Source organism: Phyllobates terribilis, unplaced genomic scaffold (genome assembly GCF_046119375.1).
Source record: "Phyllobates terribilis strain yellow unplaced genomic scaffold, ASM4611937v1 Scaffold_291__1_contigs__length_2406647, whole genome shotgun sequence".
Taxonomy (NCBI): Eukaryota; Metazoa; Chordata; class Amphibia; order Anura; family Dendrobatidae; genus Phyllobates; species Phyllobates terribilis.
The window spans coordinates 121,847-138,754 of record NW_027363051.1 but is presented as its reverse complement, the minus strand read 5'-3'; the positions used below and the strand labels follow the sequence as shown (position 1 = coordinate 138,754).

Here is a 16,908-nt window from a genome sequence, read left to right as displayed (position 1 = left end):
TAATGAAGAAAATTGCGAAACACCTTCTATTCCTTGTAATTCTTTCACCGTCCCCCAAAGTTTGTGACATAACAGCATAGTCGGTATTTTGCCTCCAAGTGTCCCAAACTTATGCGCCTCCAATACCTCATAGAGTTTATCTGATTGGAAATAATGCTGTAGCAACATACGCTGAGCCCCCCTCCCCCAGGGTCGTCCCATCTCCACATACGCTGAGCCCCCCCTCCCCCAGGGTCGTCCCATCCCCACATATGCTGAGCCCCCCCTCCCCCAGGGTCGTCCCATCCCCACATCCGCTGAGCTCCTCTCCCCCAGGGTCGTCCCATCCCCACATACGCTGAGCCCCCCCTCCCCCAGGGTCGTCCCATCCCCAGATACGCTGAGCCCCCCCCCCTCCCCCAGGGTCGTCCCATCCCCACATACGCTAAGCCCCCCCCTCCCCCAGGGTCGTCCCATCCCCACATACACTGAGCCCCCCCTCCCCCAGGGTCATCCCATCCCCACATACGCTGAGCTCCCCTCCCCCAGGGTCGTCCCATCCCCACATACGCTTAGCTCCCCTCCCCCAGGGTCATCCCATCCCCACATACGCTGAGCTCCCCCTCCCCCAGGGTCGTCCCATCCCCACATACGCTGAGACCCCCCCTCCCCCCGGGTCGTCCCATCTCCACATACGCTGAGCCCCCCCTCCCCCAGGGTCATCCCATCTCCACATACGCTGAGCTCCCCCTCCCCCAGGGTCGTCCCATCCCCACATAAGCTGAGCCCCCCCCTCCCCCAGGGTCGTCCCATCCCCACATACGCTGAGCCCCCCCCTCCCCCAGGGTCGTCCCATCTCCACATACGCTGAGCCCCCCCTCCCCCAGGGTCGTCCCATCTCCACATACGCTGAGCTCCCCCTCCCCCAGGGTCGTCCCATCCCCACATACGCTGAGCCCCCCCTCCCCCAGGGTCGTCCCATCCCCACATATGCTGAGCCCCCCCTCCCCCAGGGTCGTCCCATCTCCACATACGCTGAGCTCCCCTCCCCCAGGGTCGTCCCATCTCCACATACGCTGAGCCCCCCCCTCCCCCAGGGTCGTCCCATCTCCACATACGCTGAGCCCCCCCTCCCCCAGGGTCGTCCCATCCCCGGATAGGTTGAAGCTGAGATGCCGGATAATACACCCATGGGTTAGGAACTGCAAGCCCTCCCATTGTTTAGTTTCTTTGCAATGTTTTCAGTTTAATTCTCGGAGTCTGTTTGCCCCATATTAATTTTCTAAACTCCTGACCGACTTTAAAGAAAAGCCTCTGATTTATCCATATTGGGGGGTTGTGTAGAACATACAGCAGTTGTGGCATCCGGATCAGTGTGACCAGGTTAGCACGGCCCACCACCGACAACGGTAACTTAGACCAGGCACCTCGTTTACCTCTAAATTCAATCAAGACGGGGTCAAGGTTCAACTTCTCATAATCATTTATTTTTGCCGATATATTGATGCCTAAATATTTAAACTCCGACACCAATTGTGAACCCGAGTTAATGTAGTGGGAAGCATTCTCATCTGTATTGTCCAATGGAAGTATGACTGATTTGCTCCAGTTTATCTTCAGACCGGAGTATTTTCCAAATATTTCTATCGTTTCCATTGCTATAGGAAGGGACTCAGAAGTTTTAGCCAGAAATAATAAAGTGTCATCAGCGTATAATAAAGCGACCTTCTCTTCACTGATCCCTCTACGAAACCCAACTATTCCTGGATGTTCCCTGATAACCGATGCCAGGGGTTCAATGGCCAGTGCAAAGAGCAGGGGGGACAATGGGCACCCCTGCCTCGTACCTCTACTCAGTCCAAAAGCCGGGGAGAGGTGTCCAATTACCCGTATTCTAGCCACCGGCTTACCATACAGCAATTTAACCCATGAAATAAAACTATGTGCTATACCAAACTTCTCCAACATCGCCCATAAATATTCCCACTCAACAGAATCGAACGCCTTAGCGGCGTCCAGAGAACATACAGCTCTGTCCCCATCACCATCCACCGGCAACTGAAGATTAAGAAACAATCTCCGGATATTAACAGCTGTGGATCTAGCCGGCATGAAGCCTGACTGGTCGGTATGAATTACTGTAGAAATTATTGTATTCAATCTAGACGCCAGAACCTTCGCAATGATTTTAACGTCAGTTGACAATAAAGATATGGGTCTGTATGAGTCAGGGATTAAAGGGTCTTTACCTGGCTTAGGTATGACTACTATCACCGCCTCTAGCATTGAATGGGGTAGGGTTTTACCCCCTCACCGTCTCCGCAGGTAGCCAGTAAGTGGGGAAGTAGAATATCTCCAAATTTCTTATATATTTCTGTGGGAAGCCCGTCTAGTCCTGGCAATTTGTTATTAGCCATAGAGGCTACTGCCATTTGTACCTCCTCCAGCTGTAGTGGTCTGTTTAATAATTCTTGATCTTTACCGCTGAATGTCGGTCGTTTGATTTCCCTCAAGTAAGATAAGATTTGTTCTCTATTAAATTGCTGTTTGGGTGTATATAAATCTTTATAAAATTCTAGCAGAGTGTTTGAGATCTGGTCAGTCTGGTTTACTACCGCTCCTTCCCAGTCCTTCAGCACCAATAAAAGCCCTCCCCGTCTGGGCTCTTGCCATCATGGCCAATAAGTCTCCTGCCTTCTCCCTCTCCTCGAAGAAGTGTGTCTGGGTGAAACATGCGTTTGTTTTTAGCTTTTTTCCTAATATGTGTGGTGTATGCTTCTTGTGCCTCTCCCCACTCCATCAGGTCCTCTTTTACATGGTTAGTACAAATTTCTCTTCTGTAGATCTAACTCTATCCCGTAAAAACTCCCCAAACTGTTTTGTCTTAGTTTTGGATCTGTTAATGGCCTGTATTAAGACTCCTCGTAAGCCGCTTTCATGGCATCCCATAATGTGTTTGCGACACTCGTTTGTCGTTTTCCTTATAATAATGTTCTAAGGTCGATGTGATCCGTGTAATATCTATAATTTGAAGCCAGAAGGGATTCATGGCCGATATAGTCAGAGAATCCAGCGGCCTGGGTAACAAACAGAGAGTAGTCAGCGAGGGTGAATGATCTGATAGCGTCTGGGCAGATAGTCCACTGTTCTCACCAAGGGGGAAATATGTTCTGTGCTCAATACCAGATCAATACGCCATAATGTTTTATGTGTCTTAGAATAGCAAGAAAACTGTCTAGTGTTAGGATATGTGAGACGCCATTTGTCCACTAATGATAGTTCTGATATTATTTCTCCTAACTTAGTTATGGGGCAGTTTTTGTAGCAGTGTCTGATTTATCTCTATCCCAATATGGATGAACACCATTATTGAAATCTCCCATACAAAGGACTGGAACTCCCGGTCTCTTATTCATTAGTGAAGCCATATTTTTCACACTAATGTTGTTATATGGAGGAGGAACATAGACGGCCACAAGTAGAATTTCTTTTGTAAATATTTTTACAGTGGATCCCCACAAATCTCCATCCATCTATCTTGGAATCAATGAATTCAAAAGGGATAGTCCTATGTACTAGGATGCTGACCCCCTAGAGTATGTGGACAAGGTAGAGTGGAAGCTGTGGCCGATCCATGAGTATTTCATGCCCACAACACTGTTTTTCCCAAAGTGCGTTTGCTGCAAACACCACTGCAGGCAGGTGATCCCGGATATGCTCCATGACCACCGCTCTCTTTAAGGAGTCCCCCAGACCTCTGACCCGGGCAGCCTTAAGGATGGCACCACTGCAGGCAGATGATCCCAGATATGCTCCATGACCACAGCTCTCTTTAAGGAGTCCCCCAGATCTCTGACACGAGCAGCCTTAAGGATGGCACCACTGCAGGCAGGTGATCCCGGATATGCTCCATGACCACCGCTCTCTTTAAGGAGTCCCCCAGATCTCTGACCCGAGCAGCCTTAAGGATGGCACCACTGCAGGCAGGTGATCCCAGATATGCTCCATGACTGCCGCTCTCTTTAAGGAGTCCCCCAGACCTCTGACCCGTGCAGCCTTAAGGATGGCACCACTGCAGGCAGGTGATCCCGGATATGCTCCATGACCGCCGCTCTCTTTAAAGGAGTCCCCCAGACCTCCAACCCAAGCAGCCTTAAGGATGACACCACTGCAGGCAGATGATCCCGGATATGCTCCATGACCGCCGCTGTCTTTAAGGAGTCCCCCAGACCTCTGACCCGGGCAGCCTTAAGGATGACACCACTGCAGGCAGATGATCCCGGATATGCGCCATGACCACCGCTCTCTTTAAGGAGTCCCCCAGACCTCTGACCCGGGCAGCCATAAGGATGGCACCACTGCAGGCGGGTGATCCCGGATATGCTCCATGACCGCCGCTCTCTTTAAGGAGTCCCCCAGACCTCTGACCCGGGCAGCCTTAAGGATGGCATCACTGCAGACAGGTGATCCCGGATATGCTCCATGACCGCCGCTCTCTTTAAGGAGTCCCCCAGACCTCTGACCCATGCAGCCTTAAGGATGGCACCACTGCAGACAGGTGATCCCGGATATGCTCCATGACCGCCGCTCTCTTTAAGGAGTCCCCCAGACCTCTGACCCAGGCAGCCTTAAGGATGGCACCACTGCAGGCAGGTGATCCCGGATATGCTCCATGACCGCCGCTCTCTTTAAGGATTCCCCCAGACCTCTGACCCGGGCAGCCTTAAGGATGGCACCACTGCAGGCAGGTGATCCCGGATATGCTCCATGACCGCCGCTCTCTTTAAGGATTCCCCCAGACCTCTGACCCAGGCAGCCTTAAGGATGGCACCACTGCAGGCAGGTGATCCCGGATATGCTCCATGACCGCCGCTCTCTTTAAGGATTCCCCCAGACCTCTGACCCGGGCAGCCTTAAGGATGGCACCGCAGGCAGGTGATCCCGGATATACTCCATGACCGCTGCTCTCTTTAAGGATTCCCCCAGACCTCTGACCCGAGCAGCCTTAAGGATGGCACCACTGCAGGCAGGTGATCCCGGATATACTCCATGACCGCCGCTCTCTTTAAGGAGTCCCCCAGACCTCTGACATTCCATGTAAGGAATTTTACTTTATCAGCCATTATATATAGCTATAAGGGATTGAAAAATACAGGTGACTTGTAAGGTATCTCGCCTTTCTCTTCCCTTTTATAACCCTCTTTACAGTATTTCCACTTAGTCGGCTTGACCACTAGTATTTGCAGAAGCAAACAACAAGTTATAGAAACAAAAACCCCACAAACACATTTAAACAAGTAAATATTAATCCATCCGTTCAATCTGGATGAAGAAAGCCACCAGTCCGTCCTGTAGCCGTATACAAGGCAAGCGAATGAAGAAAGGCACCAGTCCATCCTGTAGCCGTATACAAGGCAAGCGAATGAAGAAAGCCACCAGTCTATCCTGTAGCCGTATACAAGGCAAGAGAATGAAGAAAGGCACCAGTCCATCCTGTAGCCGTATACAAGGCAAGCGAATGAAGAAAGGCACCAGTCCATCCTGTAGCCGTATACAAGGCAAGCGAATGAAGAAAGCCACCAGTCCGTCCTGTAGCCGTATACAAGGCAAGCGAATGAAGAAAGGCACCAGTCCATTCTGTAGCCGTATACAAGGCAAGCGAATGAAGAAAGCCACCAGTCCATCCTGTAGCCGTATACAAGACAAGCGAATGAAGAAAGGCACCAGTCCATCCTGTAGCCGTATACAAGGCAAGCGAATGAAGAAAGGCACCAGTCCATCCTGTAGCCGTATACAAGGCAAGCGAATGAAGAAAGCCACCAGTCCATCCTGTAGCCGTATACAAGGCAAGCGAATGAAGAAAGGCACCAGTCCATCCTGCAGCCATATACAAGGCAAGCGAATGAAGAAAGGCACCAGTCCATCCTGTAGCCTTATACAAGGCAAGCGAATGAAGAAAGCCACCAGTCCATCCTGTAGCCGTATACAAGGCAAGCGAATGAAGAAAGGCACCAGTCCATCCTGTAGCCGTATACAAGGCAAGCGAATGAAGAAAGCCACCAGTCCATCCTGTAGCCGTATACAAGGCAAGAGAATGAAGAAAGTCACCAGTCCATCCTGTAGCCGTATACAAGGCAAGCGAATGAAGAAAGTCACCAGTCCATCCTGTAGCCGTATACAAGGCAAGCGAATGAAGAAAGGCACCAGTCCATCCTGTAGCCGTATACAAGGCAAGCGAATGAAGAAAGGCACCAGTCCATCCTGTAGCCGTATACAAGGCAAGCGAATGAAGAAAGGCACCAGTCCATCCTGTAGCCGTATACAAGGCAAGCGAATGAAGAAAGGCACCAGTCCATCCTGTAGCCGTATACAAGGCAAGCGAATGAAGAAAGGCACCAGTCCATCCTGTAGACGTATACAAGGCAAGCGAATGAAGAAAGCCACCAGTCCATCCTGTAGCCGTATACAAGGCAAGCGAATGAAGAAAGGCACCAGTCCATCCTGTAGACGTATACAAGGCAAGCGAATTAAGAAAGGCACCAGTCCATCCTGTAGCCGTATACAAGGCAAGCGAATGAAGAAAGCCACCAGTCCATCCTGTAGCCGTATACAAGGCAAGCGAATGAAGAAAGTCACCAGTCCATCCTGTAGCCGTATACAAGGCAAGCGAATGAAGAAAGGCACCAGTCCATCCTGTAGCCGTATACAAGGCAAGCGAATGAAGAAAGGCACCAGTCCATCCTGTAGCCGTATACAAGGCAAGCGAATGAAGAAAGGCACCAGTCCATCCTGTAGCCGTATACAAGGCAAGCGAATGAAGAAAGCCACCAGTCCATCCTGTAGCCGTATACAAGGCAAGCGAATGAAGAAAGCCACCAGTCCATCCTGTAGCCGTATACAAGGCAAGCGAATGAAGAAAGCCACCAGTCCATCCTGTAGCCGTATACAAGGCAAGCGAATGAAGAAAGTCATCAGTCCATCCTGTAGCCGTATACAAGGCAAGCGAATGAAGAAAGGCACCAGTCCATCCTGTAGCCGTATAAAAGGCAAGCGAATGAAGAAAGCCACCAGTCCATCCTGTAGCCGTATACAAGGCAAGCGAATGAAGAAAGGCACCAGTCCATCCTGTAGCCGTATACAAGGCAAGCGAATGAAGAAAGGCACCAGTCTATCCTGTAGTCGTATACAAGGCAAGCAAATGAAGAAAGGCACCAGTCCATCCTGTAGCCGTATACAAGGCAAGCGAATGAAGAAAGCCACCAGTCCATCCTGTAGCCGTATACAAGGCAAGCGAATGAAGAAAGCCACCAGTCCATCCTGTAGCCGTATACAAGGCAAGAGAATGAAGAAAGGCACCAGTCCATCCTGTAGCCGTATACAAGGCAAGCGAATGAAGAAAGCCACCAGTCCATCCTGTAGCCGTATACAAGGCAAGCGAATGAAGAAAGTCACCAGTCCATCCTGTAGCCGTATACAAGGCAAGCGAATTAAGAAAGTCACCAGTCCATCCTGTAGCCGTATTCAAGGCAAGCGAATGAAGGAAGTCACCAGTCCATCCTGTAGCCGTATACAAGGCAAGCGAATGAAGAAAGTCACCAGTCCATCCTGTAGCCGTATACAAGGCAAGCGAATGAAGAAAGGCACCAGTCCATCCTGTAGCCGTATACAAGGCAAGCGAATGAAGAAAGCCACCAGTCCATCCTGTAGCCGTATACAAGACAAGCGAATGAAGAAAGTCACCAGTCCATCCTGTAGCCGTATACAAGGCAAGCGAATGAAGAAAGCCACCAGTCCATCCTGTAGCCGTATAAAAGGCAAGCGAATGAAGAAAGTCACCAGTCCATCCTGTAGCCGTATACAAGGCAAGCAAATGAAGAAAGTCACCAGTCCATCCTGTAGCCGTATACAAGGCAAGCGAATGAAGAAAGGCACCAGTCCATCCTGTAGCCGTATACAAGGCAAGCGAATGAAGAAAGCCACCAGTCCATCCTGTAGCCGTATACAAGGCAAGCGAATGAAGAGAGGCACCAGTCCATCCTGCAGCCGTATACAAGGCAAGCGAATGAAGAAAGCCACCAGTCCATCCTGTAGCCGTATACAAGGCAAGCGAATGAAGAAAGGCACCAGTCCATCCTGTAGCCGTATACAAGGCAAGCGAATGAAGAAAGGCACCAGTCCATCCTGTAGCCGTATACAAGGCAAGCGAATGAAGAAAGGCACCAGTCCATCCTGTAGCCGTATTCAAGGCAAGCGAACAATCAACCTAAAACGAAAAGGGTTAAACACTTCCTGGGGGCCTGCAATATTCAGATATAGCTCAGGATAGTTGTGTCCACTGGGTGATGGGCTAGGCAGTAAAGGATATGACCCCAACAGTCAATCGGGAAACTCTGATCGTATATATCTTTAATTATCCAGGTTCAAAGTTACTGATTTTGATGGTTCCTCGGCTCATTCAGATCAATCCAGCGGAGTGCGTCTTTCAGATGTTCAAAAAAGAAAGTCTCTCCCAGAGCCGCCGCTCTAAGTTTCGCAGGGTAAATCATGGAGTATGAGGTTTGCAGACTACGCAGAGTTCAGTTTACATCAAGAAACTGCGCCCTACGTTTTGAAACTTCAATGGAGTAATCCGGAAAAAAGAAATTCTTTGGCCGTTAATAGAGATGTCCCCTTTATCACGGGCGGCCTTAAGGGTGGCATCTCTGTCTTTGTAGTGCAGCAGCTTTATTAATACTGGACGTGGAGGGGACCCTGGTGACAGTGGCCGGGTTGGCACCCTGTGCGCCCTTTCCACAGCAAAGAAGGCAGACAGGCAATCAGCCCCAAACAACGTAACCATGTCTCAAAGTACTCATTCAGATTATTGCTCACAATTTTTTCAGGGACACCCATCACTCTTATATTATTTTGCAGGAGTCTGTTCTCCAAATCATCTGTTTTAGGTAATAGGGTCATGATCGGCTGTCCATGTCTGTGGCTGTCCTGTGATATCTGAGACTGTTTATCCTCCAGATCACTGGTTCTGCCCTCTGCTGCTGTAGTGCGGTCGTTAACCTTTTGTAGCCCTTGCCTCATAAAACAAAGTTCCTCTTTAATCTCTCCCATCTGACTGTTAAGTGAGGCTAAAGCAGCTTCATACTGTGTTACAGCCACAAACACATCCTTTATCGTGGGCTCATTAATGTTCTGATCTGTATTATGGTGGGAAGCAGTGATTTCTGGCTGAGGCTGCGGGCACGGGAACTTGCAGAGACCTTATCAGCAGTGTTATTGAATTCCTCTGAGAGCACAGAGAAAGGATTAGACACCTCAATGATTTGTGTCTGTGCCTCATTGTCAGTGCAGGTTCCTGTGTCTGAAGCTCTAACACATCCAGCCAGCCTCAGTGCTGTGCCTGCAGCCACTGACGTCCCTGTTCTGTTACCTGCTGCAGAGGAGCCTGCGCCATCTTGGGTGCCTCCATTCCCTCCTGCTCCCCGTCGTCTCGCTGCTGCTCCTCTGGCCATGATCGCTCCTCCTATGCACACCGGTAAGTGCTATGACATGTATAAAAGGGGTAATACCGCTTTTTATTACGTTAGGGGACCAATGGATCCTCCGGCAGGCTAGTTATCCCAGGGGCTCTCCTAGCACACTTCCACTCACATGTCCGGCCACGCCCCATGGATGTAATTTTTACACATGGACTAATTAAACGCATGTTTTTACTTGGAGCTGGATACCACATCTTCTTTGGCTATTCATCACGCTTTGATCAGAACCTTCTCCCGAGCTCCAATCATGAACCACACAGGTGAGCTGGATTTACTTTATCTCTTATCAGTAATCATGTCCACAGTATGTCTACCAGCATGATAGGAAACCTTAGAAGACGGCAATAGCACTGAAGACACATTAACCACTTAAGGACCGAGCCACTTTGTATGTTAATGACCCGGCCTCATTTTACAATTCTGACCGGCGTCACTTTATGTGGTAATAACTCTGGAGCTTCCGCACATCCCAATGATTCTGAGAATGTTTTTCGTGACACATTGCACTTCATGTTAGTGGTAAATTTTGGTCGTTATTATTTGCATTTATTTATGAAAATATCAAAAATTTGCCCAAAAAAAAAATTGAGAATTTTGCAATTTTCCAACATTTAATTTTTATGCCCTTAAACCAGATATTTATTAACTATTTTTGGTGGTAAAACTAACATTTACTACATGTCTACTTTACATCAGAGTCATTTTTAAAACAAATATAGTTTTTGTTACGAAATTAGAGGGTTAGAAATTTATCAGCAGTTTCTCATTTTAACAAGAAAATTTACAAAACCTATTTTTTAGGGACCACATCATGTTTGACTTTGAGGGACCTATGTGACAGAAAATACCCAAAAGTGACACGATTTGAGAAACTGCACCAATCAAAATTGCTCAAAACCACATTCAATAACTTTATTAACCCTTTAGGTGCTTTACAGGGATGAAAGCAATGTGGAAGAGAAAAATGAAAATTAATTTTTTTCCCACAAAAATTGTTTCTTTAGCCCCAAATTTTGCATTTTTACAAGAATGAAAGGAGAAAATGCATCATACAATTTGATGTGCACTTTCTCCTGAGTACGCCGATACCCCATATGTGGGGGAAAACCTACGGTTTGGGTGCATGGCAGGGCTCAGAAGGGAAGGCGCGCCATTTGACTTTTGGAGTGCAAAATCGTCTAAATAGATAGCGGACGCCATGTCACATTTGCAGAGCCCCTGATGTGCCTAAACAGTGGAAACCCCCCACAACTGACCCCATTTTGGAAACTACAACGCTCAAGGAATTTATCTAAAGGTATGGTGAACATTTTAAAACCACAGGTGTTTCACAAAATTTTAAGAAATTGGACTGTGAAAATTAAAAATTATGTTTTTTCTCCAAAAATGTTGTTTTAGCCACAAATTTTTCATTTTCACAAAGAAATCATCCAGGGGTGCAGTGATCATATTGACTCTATATGTGTTTCACAAAATGTTATACCATTGAACGGTGAAGAACAAAAATGACATATTTACCACTAAAATGTTTTAGCCCCAGATTTTACATTTTCACAAGGGAAAATGGGCAAACATGACCACATAATTTGTTACACAATTTCTGCTGAACGGGGCAATACCCCATATGTGGCTGTACTGTACTGCTTAGCCACATGGCGAGACTCGGGAGGGAAGGAGCAATATTTGACTCTTTGAGAACAAATTTTCATAGAATAATTTGCAGACTCCATATACAGAGCCCCTAAGTGGCAGAAGAGCAGTATCCCCCCTCAAGTGACCCTATTTTGGAAATTATACCCCTTTAAGAATTTATCTACAATTGTAGTGATGAATTTGACTCCATGACTGTTTTCCAGAAACGAGCAGCAATGGATGTTGCTGAGTGAAAATGCAAATATGCCATTGTAGTGACTGGTACATTGTAGTGACTGGTACATTGTAGTGCCCAGTACTTTGTAGCGCCCAGTACTTTGTAGTTCCCATTACATTATGCCCGGCTCGTGTTTCTGGAGTCACGCACCCTGTAAATTATGTTGGCTCTTCTATCTACATTCATGACAAACATGTGGACGCTAACTGCGGTCTAGACACACTGTGGGGCCCAGGAGTAGGGGAGTATTTGGATTTGGGAGCGAAGATTTTGCTGGATTTCTTTTAGTGGGAGCCACATCACTTTTCCAGAGCCTTTGTTCTACCAGTAATGTGGACGCCCCCTACATTACTGTTTACAGATGATGAACCTGAGTAGGGACTTGTTTTTTGTGGGTTGAGTAGAAGCTTTTATTGGTGGCATTTTGGATCACATTTATCCTGTGCTCTACGCTGAGCACTTACATCAGGGTTTCAATCTATATCTACAAAATACGTGTTTCAGATGACACCCCCGAGGGATACATTCATATAATGAGGCAGCAGAGTTGCTCTGGACTCTGTGTTGGCTCTGATCAGCGTTGTCCTATTTTTCAAAAGTGCACAAAGCTGTGGCGGATCGTGCTTTTATGCACGCTTAAAAAGACGGACACCGACGGATCACAGGTCAGACGGCGTTCACAATGTCTCCATCTGCCTCATTATAGGGAATCTGTCTCGGAAGTTCTGTCTGAATAACAAGCTGAATCATTTACATGGCAGCATGAGACTTGTGTAAGAACAATATGGAAGTAAAGGATGGAAGTAATATTAAAGCCAGTAATTATTATACACTGGACATTATTACACACCTGTGGAAACATCTACAGGAATCTCCTCCTTCCCGTCACTCACACACGGCTGATCCCTCCTCGTCATCGCTTCTTCTTCTGTCTCGTCCTTCACTTTATTCTTAGTCGGATCTTCCTCCTGATATATCAGATGTAACAATCAGCGCAATACAAGAAACCACCAAAATCTGTGACATCTATGACCTCGATCAGAAATGTCCCCCCCATATACAGATCCGGTACAGGGCTCAGCACCGTCTACCTGATGACTCTCCGGGATGTTGTGATTCTCCTCTGGACAGTCCTGGGGATACAGAGGACGGGGACATCTCTCTGGTGGATTTCTTTCCATGAGTCCATCTGTAGGAAACACAAAGTGACGTAATACAGTGACATGTAAAAGTTTGTGCACCCCTGGTCAAAATTCCTGTTATTGTGCACAGTGAAGCAAGCTGAAGATGAAATGATCTCTAAAAGGCCTAAAGTTAAAGATGAGATTTCCTTTGTATTTTAGGCAAATAAATAATGCAAAAGTTTAGACACCCTGCATGGTTAGTACCTAGTAGCACCCCCTTTTGCAAGTATCACAGCTTGTAAACCCTTTTTTGGCCAAATTCTTATTTGAGGGATTTTCATCCTTTCTTCCTTTGAGAATTTTTCCAGTTCTGTGAGATTCCTGGGTCGTCTTGCATCTCCTCTGCTATTTTGCAGTCTATCCACAGATTTTCAAGATGTTCAGATCAGGGGACTGTGAGGGCCATTGTAAAACCTTCAGCTTGCGCCTTTTCAGGTCTTCTATTGTGGATTTTGACGTGTATTTAGCATCATTATCCATTTGCCATCCTCTTTTCACCTTCAGCTTTTTTACAGATGGTGTTATGTTTGCATCAAGAATTTGTTGAAATTTCATTGAATCCATTCTTCCCTCTACCTGTGAAATGTTCCCAGTGCCACTGACTGCAACAGAACCCCAAAGCAGGATTGATCCACCCCCATGCTTAATAATTGGCGAGATGTTCTTTTCCTAAAATTCTGTGCCCTTTTTTCTCCACACATACCTTTGAACATTTTCTATTTTACCCTCATCAGTCCACAGAACTTGCTTCCATAATGCATCAGGCTTGTTTAGATGTTCTTTTGTACTTCTGACACTGAATTTTATGATGAGAATGCAGGAGAGGTTTTCTTCTGATGACTCTTCCATGAAGGCCATATTTGTGCAGGTGTCTCTGCACAGTAGAACAATGTACCTCAACTCCGGAGTCTGCTAAATCTTTCTGAAGGTCTTTTGCAGTCAGCTGGGTGTTCTGATTTGCCTCTCTAGCAATCGTACGAGCAGCTCTCACTGAAATTTTGCTTGGTCTTCCAGACCTTATATTGACCTCCACTGTGCCTGGTAACTGCCATTTCTAAATTACATTTCTGAGGAAAGGGCAACTTGAAAACGCTTTGCTATCTTCTTATAGCCTTCTCCTGCTTTGTGGCCTCCACCATTTTCTGAGTACTTGGCAGCTGCTTAGAAGAACCCATGGCTGCTGTTTTTGGCACAATGTTAGAGGAGGCTGAGTTTTTATAAAGCTAAGAAATTTGCATCACCTGGTCTTTACTATCGACGATAGTGAACGAGCCATAACCCTAACAGGCTAATTAAGGTCTGAGACCTTGGTTGAAGTCATCTGAGCACACAAATCTCCAAGGGCACCCAAACTTTTACATCAGCCCATTTTCCTTTTAGTAGTTTTTAAACTGTAAAAAATGACAATATTTCTTATTTTTTCCTAAAATACAAAGGAAATGTGTCATCTTTAACTTTAGGCCATTTAGATCATTTCATCTTCAACTTGCTTAACTGTTCACAATAAGTCATTTTGACCAGGGGTGACCGAACTTTTACATGACACTGCAGATTGTGTCATGTGATGATGAGATGATGGGAGTAGTAGTAGATGACCACAGAACAGACATGATAGTCTCCCTCCTCACCCTGCTGATCGGCCCATATTGCGGTCACCTTTTGTGCTCCATGTATAACCTCAACCTTAATATCAATCAGATCTTCACCCTAAAAAGAAAAATGTAAGATGAGCTCAGGTCCCATCACTTCATGGTCAGATGTTGTGGGGACTTCAGTGTCATCTACCTGATGATCCTCCGGGATGCTGTGATTCTCCTCTGGACAGTCCTGGGGATACAGAGGACGGGGACATCTCTCTGGTGGATTTCTCCTCCTGGATCCATCTGTGGAGACACAGAGACTGAATACATGACCTGCCGTGTATCAGTCTATATATGAGACTCGTCTCTCAGAACCGGTAATTCTATGTTTATGTATCAGGGAATAAATTACATTGTTGTGGTCCTCACCACCGGTACCAAGGACCCAGCACATTGTGGGCCTCAAGTATAAAGTGAGGCCAAAGCCTAATGCTCTGCACTCGGAGAATGAGGACCCTGAGGAGAGGGACAGAGAAGATCAGGGCTGTGGAGTTGGAGCCCATTTTGCTGGAGTCGATATAAAATGGACAGAGTGACTCCTAAAATATATAATAAATTGGATTTAGTAATTCAATGCAGTTTGTGGGAAATATTTTTTCATAAGAATTTGGGAAAGTTATGAAATGTCCTACAAATGTCTGTCCTATTCCTGATCTAAGGGTCTAGACTTTTAGCTGAGATTAATCTGTGCTACAGTAAATTTATCACTTAAACATGAGCCATGTATGAGGGAGTCGGAGTCGGTGTCATGGAAAGTGAGGAGTCGGAGGTTTGGCTTACCGACTCCACAGCCCTGGAGAAGACCCTCGTCAGTCAGATGAAGGAGCCGTACTAAGAAACACAACTTCTCCAAGATTCATCTCCACCAGGGATGGAACCACAGAGGAGCTGGAGAAAGCTCCACATTTCCATCCATCGGGTCCTTTCCTAATTCGCCATTATGGAGATTGGGGGACGGATGGTGACCATTTACCAGTGATTGTATTTTGAGAGATGATGATGTCACTATGTGGATGTGGTCTCCCTCCTGGACAAGATCCTCTGGGATCACTCAGAGGAGAGAACCTGACATCCTCCTATTAAAAGATGAGTTACTGCGTTTTTATTCTTTTTTAAATAGAGATAAATCTCAACATCCGCCTCGGTATAAACACTAAAATAGGCAGCAAGTGCAGCGTTTGTCTCTAAAGGAGGAAAAAAAGGCACATGTACGACTAACGTACGAAGTCACAGAACCCGGAAGGACGGTGTTGTGGGGAGCACCCAGTACGCAGCGGTTAGTGCCTATCAATGTGTAGAAAGGACAACTAGAGAGCAGGCACCGGGGTCATGGGCGCTTACTGATGCACACGGGGAGCCAAGGAGAGATTGTCTGGTCCGATTCCACAGAAAAGCTCCATAATACATATTCTTCTGAACAAACATCCCTTTAAGGGAGACTTACACTTATTATTACCACCCTTGTGCTGCCTGATGTTCCTGCAGGGCCAACACCTGCGTCATCATCCCACTTATATCGTTCTGATCAGACCCCATGAAGAGGAAGAGCAGACCACCTGACATTTTGCTATCGTTGAGTCCTTGAGGCGAGAACACCCCATCCCGCGCATTCTGATGTCATGTGATAACGCTCTTTAACCCCTTGCTGATATCTGGTGTTCATGCATGGAGCATGCCAGGTGCACGTATGTGGAGCGAGCTCCAATTGCTGCCATTTAACCACTTCACTGCTGCTGACAGCCTGACAGTGCCATTTAAAGGGAACCTGTTATGTAAAACAATGCTATTAACCTGCAGACATCAGGCTAATCTACAGGTTAACAAAGGTTTGCCATGACTACCAGCAGCCTACAGAAGACCCCCGTCTCTGCCTCCTTGGTTTTCCTATGAAGCCCGGTATGAATAGGATCTTAGGTTGAAATCGACATTATTTTTGCTTTGTCTCCCAAAATGAGAAGAAAAATATTGTTTTTTATAAACAAACATATTTGGCATTTTCACTTCAGGATTTATCCCACACGGTAAACGCCATAAGGCAAAAAACATCAAAACCTCAAAAACACCTCCCCAAAACTGCAATGAAAATAGATCAAAAAGTCACAGATACCCCTAAAATGGTACCAATAAAAAGGTCAGCGGCCATTCAAGAAGAGAAGCCCTCACACAACTCCGATAACGGAAGATAAAGTGATGGGTGTCAGGAACAGTTCTGAATATTTAACCCATAAAATATATTCTAAAAAAAAAAATGGAAGTTTGGAATCTCCGTAACTGTAATGACCTGGAAATTCACAGCGAGGTCACAAAACCCAAAACATAAATGTGAAATAGCGTTTTGTTGTTTTTAATTAACCTCATCTGGAATTGTTCCTGTTTTTCGGCACATTATATGGTAAAATGCACAATTTGTCATGTAAAAAACAGAAGAGCTCAAACATCTGTGGATGGAAAAATATAAATATTATGGCCTATAGAAGAAGGGGAGGGGAAAAAATGGAAATTTGCCCCATCGGGACGGGGTTGAAACGTTGATATTGACTCCTAGGATTGCTGCCTCCTGTAGGTGGCGCTAGAGACCCCGTTCTCTGCATATCTTATTTCCCATGGGGCATTGCATGGCCTATAACTCTCTGTACTCAGAATCGCCGCTCTCCTCCAGGAGACACATTACCCCCTATAGAGAGGAGTGCGCGGTGGTCCGA

At 46.6% G+C, this 16,908-nt stretch overlaps 1 long non-coding RNA gene across 1 annotated transcript; it reads right to left on the bottom strand.

Moving 5' to 3' along the window:
• Positions 1 to 8,272: 8,272 nt before the first annotated feature.
• On the bottom strand, positions 8,273 to 14,274 carry LOC141220392 (uncharacterized). The gene is made up of 3 exons (XR_012288669.1): positions 14,195 to 14,274; positions 12,474 to 12,571; positions 8,273 to 12,350 (listed from the first exon to the last, which is right to left on the bottom strand). It is a non-coding gene; the product is annotated as an uncharacterized lncRNA (long non-coding RNA).
• Between the last annotated feature and the right edge of the window lie 2,634 nt (positions 14,275 to 16,908).